The sequence below is a fragment of the Podarcis muralis genome, chromosome 7, assembly GCF_964188315.1.
Source record: "Podarcis muralis chromosome 7, rPodMur119.hap1.1, whole genome shotgun sequence".
Classification (NCBI taxonomy): Eukaryota; Metazoa; Chordata; class Lepidosauria; order Squamata; family Lacertidae; genus Podarcis; species Podarcis muralis.
The window spans coordinates 74,980,426-74,997,630 of NC_135661.1; the positions used below are offsets into that span (position 1 = coordinate 74,980,426).

The following is a 17,205-nucleotide window of genomic DNA, read 5'->3' on the forward strand; positions in this document are numbered from 1 at the left end:
TGTGGGGCCAGACTATATTCTGAAGAAAACATGAACGAATTCCTATGCCCCACAAATAACCCAGAGATGCATTTTAAATAAAAGCACACATTCTACTCATGTAAAAACACGCTGATTCCCGGACCATCTGCGGGCCGGATTTAGAAGGCAACTGGGCCGGATTCAGCCCCCGGGCCTTAGTTTGCCTACCCATGTTCTATAGGGATGCTGGCTGTGTGTGACCACTTCCTAAGCAAGTGATGGGAGCACACTGGGTGCGGCGAGAGCCACCTCAAACCCCAAGCCGCCTCTGGATAGAACAGGTTTGCTCTGGAGTTCATCCACAGGCTCACTGGGATGCAGCAGGCACACACAGAGAGAGACACACAGAGGCGCGTGAGCCAGCGAGCGCTTGGCCCCCGAAGGTGCTGGCAGGCTGCCAAGTCCCAGCTCCCAGCCTCTATGGCGAGCACCAGAACCTCAAACGCCAGGCAGTCACCTCTAGCACGGCTCAGTTAATTGTTGCCTGCAGCTGAGAGCCCCCCAACCCTTTGTGATATCCCACTCCCCTCCACAGAAAAAAAACACACACAAACCAAATAGCAGCTGCCCTCTTCTCTCTGCTTGCTGCCAAGTGACAGACATCTGCACCCTCCCCTCGCTCAGGCCTGCAGCCCACCACAGAGGCAGGGCTCTGTGTCATCGGCAGCATCACCACCAAGAGCGCACAATGTTCTAGCAATGCACGGAGAGGTGGCCTCAGGGTGATCTAGCTGCTGTCCACACCGATTTGAAGCCGCTGCCTCTCACCCCCCCTCCCCTCCCTTGCTTGCACCCCGCCGGCTAAATAGTGCTTAATTTCTAAAGCAAAAGTGGGGGTGGGGAAGAGGCAGTTGCAAAGTTACGCCTTTCCATCCGAAAAAAGAGGCTGCCCTGACGAGTGGAGGCTGTCTATGACTCATTGAGGGTGCTGCACATGTTGTGTGTTCTCTCCCTTCCTAAGTCCGCTGCTTGTGGCACTCGCATTCTCTGACCCCATCTACATACAGGCCGGGAGCAGCTAGCTGTGGCTTCCCAAAGCACACGCACTGTGTGGGGGCGAGGTTGCCAACTGACCGGCCTGGCCTATTGTTGCTGTGCTTTTCATGGCAACTTGATGGCCCACAGACTGTCTTGCCAGAGTGGCGCATGCTTTAGTTATCTCCCACTTGGACTACTGCAATATGCTCTACGTGGGGCTACCTTTGAAAGTGAGCCGGAAACTACAATTAATCCAGAATGCGGCAGCTAGACTGGTGACTGGGAGTGGCCATCAAGACCACATAACACCAGTTATGAAAGACCTACATTGCCTCCTAGAATGCTTCCAAGCACAATTCAAAGTCTTGGTCGTGACCTTTAAAGCCCTAAATGCCCTCGGCCCAGTATACCTAAAGGAGCGTCTCTACCCCCATCATTCAACTGAGGTCCAGCTCCGAGGGCCTTCTAGTGGTTCCCTCCCTGCAAGAAGCGAGGTTACAGGGAACCAGGCAGAGGGCCTTCTCGGTAGCGGCGCCCACCCTGTGGAACACCCTCCCATCAGATATCAAGGAAATAAACAACTCTCTGACTTTTAGAAGACATCTGAAGGCAGCCCTGTTTAGGGAAGTTTTTAATGTTTGATGTTTTATCATGTTTTTAATATTCTGTTGGGAGCCGTTCAGAGTGGCTGGGGGAACCCAGCCAGATGGGCGGGGTATAAATAATAAATTATTATTATTGTTATTATTATTATTATGGGTCGAACTCCCTTGACCCAGGGCAGCTAGTGGCACAATGGGTTAGTGTGTTTGGCTATTAACCAGAAGGTTAGTCATTTGAGCCCACCCAGGGGTGGCTATGGACAGGATTCTTGGATTCCACGGGGTTAGGCTAGATGACCCCTGAGGTCCTTTCAAACTCAACAATTCCGTGAGTTTATTCCTCTCTTTTTTTAACCATCTCCTGCTACTGTCTGCAGATTATCCTGTTCAAAGGCAAAGGGGAAAGAGCTGGGCAGGGAGGTTGGCATCCCTAACGCTCTATGCATGATCTTGTGTCCAGAATAGGCATACATACCCAAGGACCACATGTTCTGAATTTTAAATTGCTGTCACCCAGCATGGTGAAGAGCAGGGAATAAATTCCAATATGATAATAATTAATATGTTGAGCTGTATGTGGGTTGGAAGCTCATCTTATGCAGTGTGTGCTTTCTGGATAAGAAATGGGCGAGGTGCAAAGTAGCCATAGAGGAGGGGATACTCTGTACATTCTCAGGAGCACCCTGTACTTTAGTATCCTCCCTTGTTCCAGGGATGGGTACGATTCAGTTTAAATCTTGCCACTGAGCTACAACCCCCTACAAGCAATCCTTTATTCATTCAACAAAACCTAGATGCCGCTTGGTTGTAAACAGAACCTCTCGGAGGTTTAGAAAAACAGACGTTAGCATTGCCGATAAAAGACAAATGCTAAAAACAGATATTTTGAAAATTGGAAACATAATTAAAATCAACAATAAGCTAATACAAAATTAAAATGCATGCCAGCACCCTACACGTCTGGAAACAAAAATGCTTAAAGCAGGTGCCAAAACGAATGCAGGGAAGGCAATGCCAATAGGCAGAGAGTTCTGAAATGTAGGTGCAGTTATGCTAAAATTTTGGTTTTTTTGCAAACACAGAGGAAGTATAATGTGGCACCTGTAAGAGGACCAGTCCCACAGACTGAAGCAGCCCTTGGGTAACCTGGTCCCAAACTGTAAAGGGCTTTATATACCAAGAGTAACACCCTGAACTTGGTTGGGTATCAAATGGGCAGCCAGTGTTCTGCGTGCCCCTTTCTTTATCCATCTCTGCCCACTTCCTGTCTGCTTGTTTCTTACTCCTGTCCTCTGCGGCCCTCGATGTGTGCTGGCATTCTAGCCCCAGCCATTTCTTGCACCATGCCTTGCATGTGCATAGGCCCTTTGTGAACAAGCGGCTCATGCAGAGGTTTCTCCCTTGGGATCTAAGCAGCCGGCTCGGTGGCAGGTTTGATCCCCAGCATCTCCAGGTAGGGCTGGGGAAAAAGATCCTGTCTGAGATCCTGCAGAGCTGCTGCTAGTCAAATGCTGAGAGATGGACCAAGCTGCCTCCAGAGCACGGCTGCTGCTTCCTCTGCATCTCCTTGCTTCACCTCAGCCCTCCCTGCTGCCCACACTTCCCAGCCCCTGAGACTTGACAAGGTTTGGCAGGCTTCCTACCATCAAGCAATATGCACATTCAAAGAAATATAGGTGGGTGTGCTCCTGCACCCAGTCTTGTATTTAACTACTTGCCTGGTTGCCACAGGTGACCAGGAATTCCATGCAGGCGAGTAAGCAGGCTGGTAGAAGAGGGACCGATTGCTTCAGAGCTGCCATTGAGGGTCAACCTAGTTGGTAATCTGCTTGGAGACCACATCCCAGTTGCGGGCTCACTGAGCTGCTGTTTCTCTTCCTCACTGCAAGCTCCTTGTCCACCACCCCTCGTTCTGGCTCAGTCAGTGGTAGGTCAGTAAACCAAGGAGGATCAGTAGATGCCTCTGCCTATCTGCTCACTCATTAGCTTTGGTTTTCTGCCTGCGAAGGAGCAGGGTGTGATGATAAGAGCAGGGGAGACCAAGGCTCATAGTGGGAGGGGGCAGGTGAGCTGGTCCCAAGGCGCTAAGGGCTTTATATACTATTTGTAACAGGGTGTGTGGTGATCTGTCTCTCCTCCACCAGCCCTCTTGTTGGAAGTCGGTTGTTGATGTTGTTATGAACCTGCTTAGCGTGTAGAGCAGGGATGGGCAACCGGTGGCCTTCTAAGACATTCCCATCAGCCACAGCTAGCATGGCTAATGCTCAGGAAGGATGGGAGTTGGAGTCCAAGAAGAGACATTTTGCCTTGCAACTTCATGGTTGGTTCTTCAGTTCAGATGCTCAGGGCAAATGCTTCTGAATTTAAAGACCTTGCGAGCATTTCGCAGGCTGTTCTCCTTTCTGTTTGGATCCTTGGAGGTTATATACCAACAACATCTGGAAGGCCACAGGTTCCTCTTCCCTGGTCTAAAAGCTCCTGCTCAAGTCCTGCTTGTGTTAACAATAACATGCAACACGATGGCTAATAATTTGTTGTTGTTTAGTCATTTAGTCGTGTCCGACTCTTCGTGACCCCATGGACCAGAGCATGCCAAGCACACCTGTCTTCCACTGAATCTTTATAACATAATATTCTTTCAAAGTTCATAAACAGAAGAACTATATATATAAAGGAAACCACAAATAATGAGATTCAAATGAATGTTAGGCGCGGTCAGTCTCTAAGGTAGAGGCAAAAAGCCTTTCCAAAGTCAATGTCCTACAACTGTATGATGGTAGGTGCTCTGGGCGTAGCAGTACGGTACTCCGAGCACAGCAGCAAACAGAACAGTTTTTCCAGATAATAAACTGTTTCAAAGATTATTTTTCATCAGCAAATAACTGTCCTAAAAGGTACAACAAATAGCCATGGATCCAGCAATCACCGAAAAGTGTAGCAAGCTGCTGCTGAAGAATCATCTTTGAAACAGTTTATTTATTTGTGGTTTCCTATATATATATATATATATATATATATGCTTTCGTAGATTTTCACGGGTACAGGAATGCAGGTTTTGGTGTCCTCGGGTGTCTTCCCGTGTAAAAGTTGGGGTGTCTAGGCGACGTTTCGACGAGGTCTCACTCGTCATCTTCAGGCTGGTGCTTTCGGCTTCTTGTTACTGGAACAGAGCAGGATCTCAGTGTTTGAGTTCCTATAAATACTGTTGAGGGGGTGTGGTGTATAGCCTCCAATGTTCTGGGCAGAGAGGAAGTTCCCAGGCTAGTGTGCCTTTTCTTCTGTGCCAGCTAGATCTGTGTAGGGATTGCAAATCCTACGAAATGCTGCACCCCCCTGCAATCCCTACACAGATCTAGCTGGCACAGGCCACAAAACCACAGCTCGCCCCTATACACGAAGCCAAGCCAGAGCACAACTAAGTGCAGTACAGCCATCTTCTCAGAAAAACTCTTCACAAAGTTCAAGAGGTCAAGACACAAAGGCTTTAGCAACTAATCCACACCTAATGACCCACCTAAGTGGTACTCAGGATATCACTCAAGAAATCACTCAAGATATCCCTCAAGCAATTAAGGAACAAAAGAAGAAAAGGCACACTAGCCTGGGAACTTCCTCTCTGCCCAGAACATTGGAGGCTATACACCACACCCCCTCAACAGTATTTATAGGAACTCAAACACTGAGATCCTGCTCTGTTCCAGTAACAAGAAGCCGAAAGCACCAGCCTGAAGATGACGAGTGAGACCTCGTCGAAACGTCGCCTAGACACCCCAACTTTTACACGGGAAGACACCCGAGGACACCAAAACCTGCATATATATATATATATATATGCTTTCGTAGATTTTCACGGGTATAGGAATGCAGGTTTTGGTGTCCTCGGGTGTCTTCCCGTGTAAAAGTTGGGGTGTCTAGGCGACGTTTCGACGAGGTCTCACTCGTCATCTTCAGGCTGGTGCTTTCGGCTTCTTGTTACTGGAACAGAGCAGGATCTCAGTGTTTGAGTTCCTATAAATACTGTCGAGGAGGTGTGGTGTATAGCCTCCAATGTTCTGGGCAGAGAGGCAGTTCCCAGGCTAGTGTGCCTTTTCTTCTTTTGTTCCTTAATTGCTTGAGGGATATCTTGAGTGATTTCTTGAGTGATATCCTGAGTACCACTTAGGTGGGTCATTAGGTATGGATTAGTTGCTAAAGCATGGGTCATTAGGTGGGTCATTAGGTATGGATTAGTTGCTAAACCATGGTGGCACCTCCGGATGCTGCACCCCCCTGCAATCCCTACACAGATCTGGCTGGCACAGGCCACAAAACCACAGCTCGCCCCTATACACGAAGCCAAGCCAGAGCACAACTAAATGCAGTACAGCCATCTTCTCAGAAAAACTCTTCACAAAGTTCAAGAGGTCAAGACACAAAGGCTTTAGCAACTAATCCATACCTAATGACCCACCTAAGTGGAGAGGGTCTGGGTTTGGGTCTGGTGTGGTTGATTGGTGATGGCGTTCTGTGTGCCTCTGGATCTGGTGTCAGTTTTTGTGGGGAGGGCTAATTTCCAGATGTCTGGCAAGCGGGATGTGTCGTCACGCTTGTTCATGTTGTGAGGGTGTTTCTCTATCTCGATGGCTTCCATGATTATTCTCTTGTGGTGATGTTCCATGTTAGAGAGCAATTTGGAATCTGCAAAATTAATTTCGTGTCCTGTTTCTTTCATGTGTTGGAAGAGAGAGGAAGTTTTTTCTTCTTTTTTGACGGCATTCTTGTGTTCTGCGATACGTGCATTTATTCGTCTGTTTGTTTGTCCAATGTACGTGGCTGGGCAGACTTTGCAGGGTATTTCATAGACCCCTTGGTTTTCCAACTGGATTTTATCCTTGGGGTTTCTGAGGATATTGGCTATTTTTTGGTTGGCGCAAAAGGCTGTTTTGATATTGTGTTTATGGAGGATTTTGCTAATTTTATCTGTAGTGCCCTTGATATAAGGAAGGAGGGCCATGCCATTGTTTTCTTCTGTGTCTTGGTTTTTGGGGGGTGTTTCTTTTTGGATTAGCTTCGTAACCCTGTTTTGCTGGTATCCATTGGCAATTAACACATTTGAGAGATTCTGTAACTCAGTTGTCAAGTGGTCTTTGTCAGCCAGGCGTTTGGTTCTGGAGATGAGAGTCTTGGCTACGGAGTTTATTTGTGCAGGGTGGTGGTGTGATTGTGCATGTAAGTAGCGGTTGGTGTGTGTTTTTTTCCGGTAGATAGTGTGTCCTAGGGAGCCATCAGGTTTTTTGTAGATTAGGACGTCAAGAAAGGGAAGTTGGTTGTTGGCTTCTATTTCCATAGTGAATTGTATTTTGGGGTGTAGGCTGTTGAGATGTGTGAGGAAGCTGTCCAGTTTTTCCTTCCCGTGTGGCCAAATTACAAAGGTGTCGTCAACATATCTGAGCCAAAGTTTGGGTTTGTGTTCTGACTTGTCTAAAGCATTGGTTTCAAAGTGTTCCATGTACAGGTTTGCGATGACCGGTGAGAGGGGTGATCCCATAGGTGCTCCTTCTATCTGTTTGTATCTTTGTCCATTGTGGATGAAGTACGTGTTGGTTAGGCAGTGGTTGGTCAGGTCCAAGATGTATTCGGGGGGATTGTATTTGTTTTGAATGGCTGTCAAGGCTTCATTAATGGGCACTTGTGTGAAGAGAGATACAACATCGAAGCTCACAAGTAGGTCATTGGGATGTAGGTTTTGCTTCTTTATTGTTTCTATGAACTGGAAGGAGTTTGGAACGTGTGAAGAGATGGATTCTGCATAGGGCTGGAGTTGCTTGGCGAGAAATTTAGCGAGATTTTGTAGAGGTGAGCCTATGGAGCTGACTATTGGTCTGAGTGGTGTTCCTTCTTTGTGTATCTTGGGGAGGCCGTAGAGTTTGGGGCATCTGGATGATTTTTCTCTGGGGATGATTCTTAGCTGGATTTCTTCACTGATAGGAGAGGCTTTTATTTTGGATTTGGTGGTTTTTTCCAGGTAGGTGGTGGGATCTGTTTTTATAGGTTGGTAGGTAGGGTCTTGGAGTAGATTTGATAGTTTTGCTTGGTAGTCCGATGTGTTCATCACAACAGTGGCATTACCTTTGTCTGCTGGGAGAATGATTATGTTGTTGTCTTTCCTCAGGTTGGTGAGTGCTTTCTGTTCTTCTTTGTGTAAATTGCTTCTGGGTGGTTTGCTGGAGCAGAGGATGTTGGTGACTTCAAGTCTGATTTTATTGGCTTCATCTGGGTTGATTTTGGTTAGGCTAGCTTCGACTCCGCATATGATGTTTTCCGTGGGGATGCGTCTCGGGCACCTCCGGATGCTGCACCCCCCTGCAATCCCTACACAGATCTGGCTGGCACAGGCCACAAAACCACAGCTCGCCCCTATACACGAAGCCAAGCCAGAGCACAACTAAATGTAGTACACCCATCTTCTCAGAAAAACTCTTCACAAAGTTCAAGAGGTCAAGACACAAAGGCTTTAGCAACTAATCCACACCTAATGACCCACCTAAGTGGTACTCAGGATATCACTCAAGAAATCACTCAAGATATCCCTCAAGCAATTAAGGAACAAAAGAAGAAAAGGCACACTAGCCTGGGAACTTCCTCTCTGCCCAGAACACTGGAGGCTATACACCATACCTCCTCTACAGTATTTATAGGAACTCAAACACTGAGATCCTGCTCTGTTCCAGTAACAAGAAGCCGAAAGAACCAGCCTGAAGATGACGAGTGAGACCTCGTCGAAACGTCGCCTAGACACCCCAACTTTTACACGGGAAGACACCCGAGGACACCAAAACCTGCATATATATATATATATATATGCTTTCGTAGATTTTCACGGGTATAGGAATGCAGGTTTTGGTGTCCTCGGGTGTCTTCCCGTGTAAAAGTTGGGGTGTCTAGGCGACGTTTCGACGAGGTCTCACTCGTCATCTTCAGGCTGGTGCTTTCGGCTTCTTGTTACTGGAACAGAGCAGGATCTCAGTGTTTGAGTTCCTATAAATACTGTCGAGGAGGTGTGGTGTATAGCCTCCAATGTTCTGGGCAGAGAGGCAGTTCCCAGGCTAGTGTGCCTTTTCTTCTTTTGTTCCTTAATTGCTTGAGGGATATCTTGAGTGATTTCTTGAGTGATATCCTGAGTACCACTTAGGTGGGTCATTAGGTATGGATTAGTTGCTAAAGCATGGGTCATTAGGTGGGTCATTAGGTATGGATTAGTTGCTAAACCATGGTGGCACCTCCGGATGCTGCACCCCCCTGCAATCCCTACACAGATCTGGCTGGCACAGGCCACAAAACCACAGCTCGCCCCTATACACGAAGCCAAGCCAGAGCACAACTAAATGCAGTACAGCCATCTTCTCAGAAAAACTCTTCACAAAGTTCAAGAGGTCAAGACACAAAGGCTTTAGCAACTAATCCATACCTAATGACCCACCTAAGTGGAGAGGGTCTGGGTTTGGGTCTGGTGTGGTTGATTGGTGATGGCGTTCTGTGTGCCTCTGGATCTGGTGTCAGTTTTTGTGGGGAGGGCTAATTTCCAGATGTCTGGCAAGCGGGATGTGTCGTCACGCTTGTTCATGTTGTGAGGGTGTTTCTCTATCTCGATGGCTTCCATGATTATTCTCTTGTGGTGATGTTCCATGTTAGAGAGCAATTTGGAATCTGCAAAATTAATTTCGTGTCCTGTTTCTTTCATGTGTTGGAAGAGAGAGGAAGTTTTTTCTTCTTTTTTGACGGCATTCTTGTGTTCTGCGATACGTGCATTTATTCGTCTGTTTGTTTGTCCAATGTACGTGGCTGGGCAGACTTTGCAGGGTATTTCATAGACCCCTTGGTTTTCCAACTGGATTTTATCCTTGGGGTTTCTGAGGATATTGGCTATTTTTTGGTTGGCGCAAAAGGCTGTTTTGATATTGTGTTTATGGAGGATTTTGCTAATTTTATCTGTAGTGCCCTTGATATAAGGAAGGAGGGCCATGCCATTGTTTTCTTCTGTGTCTTGGTTTTTGGGGGGTGTTTCTTTTTGGATTAGCTTCGTAACCCTGTTTTGCTGGTATCCATTGGCAATTAACACATTTGAGAGATTCTGTAACTCAGTTGTCAAGTGGTCTTTGTCAGCCAGGCGTTTGGTTCTGGAGATGAGAGTCTTGGCTACGGAGTTTATTTGTGCAGGGTGGTGGTGTGATTGTGCATGTAAGTAGCGGTTGGTGTGTGTTTTTTTCCGGTAGATAGTGTGTCCTAGGGAGCCATCAGGTTTTTTGTAGATTAGGACGTCAAGAAAGGGAAGTTGGTTGTTGGCTTCTATTTCCATAGTGAATTGTATTTTGGGGTGTAGGCTGTTGAGATGTGTGAGGAAGCTGTCCAGTTTTTCCTTCCCGTGTGGCCAAATTACAAAGGTGTCGTCAACATATCTGAGCCAAAGTTTGGGTTTGTGTTCTGACTTGTCTAAAGCATTGGTTTCAAAGTGTTCCATGTACAGGTTTGCGATGACCGGTGAGAGGGGTGATCCCATAGGTGCTCCTTCTATCTGTTTGTATCTTTGTCCATTGTGGATGAAGTACGTGTTGGTTAGGCAGTGGTTGGTCAGGTCCAAGATGTATTCGGGGGGATTGTATTTGTTTTGAATGGCTGTCAAGGCTTCATTAATGGGCACTTGTGTGAAGAGAGATACAACATCGAAGCTCACAAGTAGGTCATTGGGATGTAGGTTTTGCTTCTTTATTGTTTCTATGAACTGGAAGGAGTTTGGAACGTGTGAAGAGATGGATTCTGCATAGGGCTGGAGTTGCTTGGCGAGAAATTTAGCGAGATTTTGTAGAGGTGAGCCTATGGAGCTGACTATTGGTCTGAGTGGTGTTCCTTCTTTGTGTATCTTGGGGAGGCCGTAGAGTTTGGGGCATCTGGATGATTTTTCTCTGGGGATGATTCTTAGCTGGATTTCTTCACTGATAGGAGAGGCTTTTATTTTGGATTTGGTGGTTTTTTCCAGGTAGGTGGTGGGATCTGTTTTTATAGGTTGGTAGGTAGGGTCTTGGAGTAGATTTGATAGTTTTGCTTGGTAGTCCGATGTGTTCATCACAACAGTGGCATTACCTTTGTCTGCTGGGAGAATGATTATGTTGTTGTCTTTCCTCAGGTTGGTGAGTGCTTTCTGTTCTTCTTTGTGTAAATTGCTTCTGGGTGGTTTGCTGGAGCAGAGGATGTTGGTGACTTCAAGTCTGATTTTATTGGCTTCATCTGGGTTGATTTTGGTTAGGCTAGCTTCGACTCCGCATATGATGTTTTCCGTGGGGATGCGTCTCGGGCACCTCCGGATGCTGCACCCCCCTGCAATCCCTACACAGATCTGGCTGGCACAGGCCACAAAACCACAGCTCGCCCCTATACACGAAGCCAAGCCAGAGCACAACTAAATGTAGTACACCCATCTTCTCAGAAAAACTCTTCACAAAGTTCAAGAGGTCAAGACACAAAGGCTTTAGCAACTAATCCACACCTAATGACCCACCTAAGTGGTACTCAGGATATCACTCAAGAAATCACTCAAGATATCCCTCAAGCAATTAAGGAACAAAAGAAGAAAAGGCACACTAGCCTGGGAACTTCCTCTCTGCCCAGAACACTGGAGGCTATACACCATACCTCCTCTACAGTATTTATAGGAACTCAAACACTGAGATCCTGCTCTGTTCCAGTAACAAGAAGCCGAAAGAACCAGCCTGAAGATGACGAGTGAGACCTCGTCGAAACGTCGCCTAGACACCCCAACTTTTACACGGGAAGATACCCGAGGACACCAAAACCTGCATTCCTGTACCCGTGAAAATCTACGAAAGCATATATATATATATATATATATATATATATATATATATATAGCTCTTCTGTTTACGAACTTTGAAACAATATTATGTTATAAAGATTGAGTTAGCATATTATTAGCCATCATGTTGCATGTTGTTGTTTAGACACCCAAGTCCTGTTTGTGGGCTGGCCTCCGTGAGAACAGGATGCCGGGCTAGATATGCTCGGCCGCGAAAGTTCTAATAGCACAAGGATGGAAGACTGAAGAAACCCCAACTAAAGAATCATGGCAAGAAAAATTGATGGACTATGCAGAACTGGCAAAACTGACATAGAAGCTATGGGACAAGGATAACTGTGACTTTAAAGAGAATGGGAACCCTTTACAAAGTATTTGAAGACGCAACAAAGCGAACTGGACTCCTTGGCTGGCTTTGGATAAACATTCACAAACTTTTTATTGATAATAATCAGCTAAATAGTTTGAGGATCTATACAACTGTGTAACATGCAGAAAACAGCATTCTCAGAGAAACCAAAGACTGGAACTGAGGGAAGCCGGGGGGTGGGGGGTGGGGTTTGTGTGGGAGGGTGGGGTGAGGGAGGAAAAATGGGGGGGGGGGTAAGGGTGGTATGTTTCTGGATAATATGTTTTGCTTAAATTTTGAATATTTTTTTTTTAAAAAAGGTATGCTTTTCGTCTTTGGTCCAGCAGGGTTCTCCTTGTTGCAGGAAATTAAAATGTCAGTCACCCAGCTGAAGTGTCCTTCCGGCCTGCCATTCTGACCAACCCCAGGAGGCGGGATGTAGCCACCCTTTTATTTTCCCACAATGCCCTAACCGTAGCACCACTCTGGGGCATTGTGGGAAATTAAATGGGTGACCACTTCCTGCCTCCTTCTGCAGCTTAGGGAGCTGCTACCGTAGCCTGGTAAACCTGCCCACTGACCGAGGAGTGGGGACATCAGATGGCATTTCACTCAAGTCCCCCCTCCCCAAAAACCCCACATCCTGGAAGAGGACCTGCCTAGTATTCTGATTAAAATTATTTTTCTGGCTTTTCTGGATGAAGAAGTCGAGGGTAGGTTGGGGCTGCTGGCTTTCAGGAACCGCAACCCATATTTGCTAACGTTGAACATGGATTTGGAAATCTGCCTGGACATTTTCAAATGCACATGAAATTTTCGGCTCAGTATCCCATTGCTGACAAACCTACTAATGGTCACCCATATAAATTGCAGCACACAGACTAGCACTGAAAAAAAAACAACCGATTGAAAGGCAAAAGGCCACACACAGGCACACTTTCAAAAAAACAAAACAAGTTATCTGTGCAGCTGTAATTACAAGCCCTTCGATCTGTTCTGACACCCCCCTCTCTCTTTCTCTGCAAAACTCCCTCTCTCTGTCCCTATGGGCTCCCTCTCCCAAACCATTCCTATCTCCACCCACCCTGACCTTATCTGTTCATCTCTGCTCCTGGCATACATTGCTCCCTGGACATTTAAAACAATCTGTCTCCCTGCTGTGGACATCCATGCACGCCGCATCATAGAGCCTCAAATCCCCATCTCCCTGCTTATTATTCTCTCCCCAACATCTTCCCACCTCAGGCAAGAGGTTGGGCCAAGAACATGGGTAGGCAAACTAAGGCCCTGGGGCCAGATCCGGCCCAATCACCTTCTAAATCCGGCCAGCGGACAGTCCGGGAATCTGTGTTTTTACATGAGTAGAATGGATCCTTTTATTTAAAATGCATCTCTAGGTTATTTGTGGGGCATAGGAATTTATTCCCCCCCAAAAAAAATATAGTCCAGCCCCCCCACAAGGTCTGAGGGACAGTGGACCATCCCCCTGCTGAAAAAGTTTGCTGACCCCTGGCCAAGAGGATAACAGTCCAAGGGCCAATGTGGCATAGTGGTTAGAGTGTCAGGACTAGGACCTGGGAGACAAGGGTTTGAATCCCCACTCAGCCAGGAATCCCACTGGGTGACCTTGGGCCAGGCTTCCTCAACCTCGGCCCTCCAGGTGTTTTTGGCCTACAACTCCCATGATCCCTAGCTAGCAGGACCAGTGGTCAGGGAGGATGGGAATTGTAGTCTCAAAACATGGGCCGAGGTTGAGGAAGCCTGCCTTGGGCCAACCACTGCCTCTCAGCCTAACCTTCCTCACAGGGTTGTTGTGGGGATTAGATGAGGAGAGAACCACGTTTTGCCACCTTGATCTCCTTAAAGAAAAAATATGGGATGTGAACTCAATAAATACATAACACAACCTGACCAGGGTTGGGCAAACAGGTCTACTTCAGTTTCTCATTTTTCCAAACATCCACATTCCCACATCAGTTTGCAATGTATTTATTTTATTTTTTAATAAAGAAGTCCTCATGGAAGTTGCTCAGCATTTTAGTTGCTCCTAACGTACGCATGCACATATGCAATTTTTGCCTAACGTAACACATTTTTCCAAAGCAGCTTCCACGGCAAAACCAAACTTCCAGTTTGGGGGCAAGCAAACCAGATTATGGGCTTCTCTATGGTGGTTGTTCAATTAAGGCCGAAATCTTACAAATACTTTACCTGAGAGCATGTCCCATCATTGGTGCCAAGTCCAGGGGCCCCTGGGGGCCCAGACACTCAAATCCCCCCCCCCACGGTACTTTCCGTATCTTGGAAAATATGGCATTGTCACAGTCCAAGACCACATGCTAGCCAGCCAAAATCACTCAAGAGGGGCCAGAAAAAGGGTGTGGCCTGGGAAGAACTCCAAGGGCCATATAGAGAGACCTTGAGGGCCACATCTGCTCTCCTTAGGCCTATGGCTCCCCACCCCTGGATTAATCAATGAAATCTGCATACCTTTGCATACTTGAGAGGAGGGGAATCATTCTAAAGAAATGGAGCATAGTGCGAGACCAGGGTTCAAATCCTCACTTAGCTGTGAACCTAACTGGGAGACTGTGGGCTAGTCACTACCTGTCAGCCCTGCCTACCTCAAAGGGTTGTTGAGAGGATTAAATGAGATGGGGAAGAACCACCTTCAGCTCCTTGGAGAAAAAGGTGGGATATGAATAAACCAAACAGCAAATAACAACATCAACGGCCCACACCCCCTACTTTCTTGTTCGTGGGTCAAATACAGCAGGCATCCTCTTAAGAAGAGGCAAACACCCCTGTTCAAAAAATGTGGGAAATCACCATTTCATTTTAAAGTATTTTCAGCCACCCACAACATTTCTCATCGATCCATCCAACCGATTGACCAGCACAGTATTGCAGCCCTGGAAAACTCCCTGTTTTCGTTTCTCCAACTGTCGTGGGCATGGGAGGGAAGTAGTGGCTAGTGGCTAGAGGCTTAGAGCAAAGGGCAGAGTTCTTCTGGGGCCTTTTATCCCTCCGCCTGAGAGGGCAGCAGAGTCTTAGCAGCTTCTCTCCAGTTGTTGTCCTTATCTGTGGGAGGGATCTGGGGGTCTATGCTGGTTTTTCCTTTGAAGGCGGTGGGGGAGGTAATCCAGCCCAGGATTCTCGAAACGGGGTCCTAGAGGGGCGAGTCTCCCTTCTCAGGGCAGGAGAGGATTCTTTGCAGGCTCGAGCAGCTGGGAGGTTGAGAGAATCTGCTTTCCCTAGCTGTCAAAATCTCCGCAGATTTGCGGGAGAGGGGAAGCCTCTTGGGTTCTGCCTTCAGCTACAGGAGGGGAGCAGCGGTGTGGGTAGGGGGTAAGAAGAAGAAGAAGAAGAAGAAGAAGAAGAAGAAGAAGAAGAAGAAGAAGAAGAAGAAGAAGAAGAAGAAGAAGAAGAAGGGCTAGCCGAGGTCCCCACCTCGGACTCCTGGGTTCTTTCCTCTAGTAAACAACTAGTAAACACTTCTCCCTCTCCCAAGCTTTGCTCCCAAGCGACCCCCAACCGAGAAAAGAATGCCCCTTCTCCACCCACTCCAACACACATCCCTCCAAAGGACTCACCTATCACAGACCAGGGGGGTCTCCAGCTGCTGCCCCCCAGCACCTGCAAGCGGGGCAGCTTCCTCCTCACGCTCTATTTCTTCCTCTCTGTGTGTCATTCTCTTTATCATTTCATCCCTCCCTCCCTCCCTCCCTCCCTCCCTCCCTCCCTCCCTCCCTCTCGTGTCCTCTCCCCGCTCCTGCCAACTATAAATAATCACTTCTCTCTCTCCCTCTCTCTCTCATTCTCTCTCTCTCTGGCCCAGGGCGCTGCAAAGTTTCTGCGCTCCGCTGCTTCCAGCCTTCAGCACCAATTGGCCTTCACTCGCCAACCTGCCTCGCTACCTGCTGGTTTTACCGGCAAAGAGGAATGTTTGGCTATGTGCTCCCGGAGCCGCTGTGCGCACGTCCCCGAACCTTGCACTTTCCCGGTCAAGGAATGTGTACAAAAAAGGCACGCTCTAGGGCAAAAGCGTGCGTAAAAATGCACGCATGGTTGTGACAACGGCGTGCGAAGGTGCATTATACGAGGGGGAATTTCTTGCAGCCAGATATGAGGCAGAAATGGCATAGAAACGTGTGTTTATCAGAAGAGATTTGGGCTAAACGCTGATGAAGTTTCATGAGGAAGAGAAAGAGAAAGGGAGTGAGAGAGAGAGAGATCTGAATTTAGGATTGAGGAAATTAAAAACAGACAGAAACGGAAATTGACACATTCGCAGATCCCTACCCTTGGAGGCCGATTACTCACTCTTGGCTTAATCTACCTGGTAGGGTTGTTGTTGTGGGGCTAAAAGGGGGAGAGGGAGAATTCTGTATGCCACTTCGATCTCCTTAAAGGACAAGTGGGGATATAAATGTAAACAAACAAACAAATAATATCCACTCGGCATTTCTGAAATGTGATCGGGAGCCGTGGCTTCCAGCCTTTATGAATCTAGCATCCAACAAGAGTCTAAAGCGTAAGACCCTGCCTGGGGAGGTGGTGGTCTTTCCTTTACTGGTGGTGTTTAAGCAGAGACTGTGTGGCCATCTGTCAGCGATGCTGTAGGTGCAAGATCCCTCCACTGAGCCAGGAGTCAGGCTGCATGGCCTTCTGGGACCCCTTCCAGCTCTGAAAGGCTATTTATTTCCGTTCTGTTTCTCCTCTCCTCTCTCCTTCCTTCCCCTTTTGCTCCATTCTCATTTTCTGATGCCGTTTCAGCGCATTAGGGACCCTCTGTTAAAGGCCAACGTCAATAGAACTGGGATCAGCCTGGAGTTCAAACCATGTGGTTTTTTTTATCCAGGTCGGCATCCACTGTTAGTCCTGTTCAGAGGAGACCCACTGAAACAGCTAAAGTAGGCCCATTAGTTTCATTGGGCCTACTCTGAGCACAATTTGAGTTGGCCAGAACCCCCTTCTGCTTATTTTGTAAAAACCGTATTTATATTAAATGTTTCTTATTGCTCCTTATGGTGGTAGCGATGCTATTGCAGCTCAGGCCCAACTCACTCATTCAGGGGAACCTGTGGGTCCTCCAAATGCCGCTGGACTGCAACTCCCAGTGTAGGCGCCTGCCTGGCATCAGTAGGCATTGAGTTCCAAAGTATAAGTGCTGCCACATCACTATCTCACAAATGGGGAACGAGGATCACGCGGTGCCCGTAAGCAGTGCCAGCTCTGCCCGTATGACTGTGAGTTCTTACCCACCACAGCTGCTACTTCCTGTGGAACAAAATTTTGGTGCCACTCACATCCTCAGTGTAACAGCCTGGATACATCATTTCATTAATGACCTTTGGAAGGCAAGCATCTGCAGAAATGCTAAAAAATGGACTGTGCCACTTCAAGTT

The 17,205-nt window shown here is 47.3% G+C and overlaps 1 protein-coding gene across 3 annotated transcripts in view; it reads right to left on the minus strand.

The window, feature by feature from the left end:
- LOC114603501 (B-cell receptor CD22-like) overlaps window positions 1-15,488 on the minus strand; it is a 28,333-nt gene extending 12,845 nt beyond the window's left edge. For all 3 annotated transcript variants that reach the window (XM_028742540.2, XM_028742542.2, XM_028742543.2), the window contains exon 1: window positions 15,391-15,488. The gene's annotated coding sequence lies outside the window, so the exon portion shown is untranslated. The remainder of the gene's footprint in view (window positions 1-15,390) is intronic.
- Window positions 15,489-17,205: the final 1,717 nt, after the last annotated feature.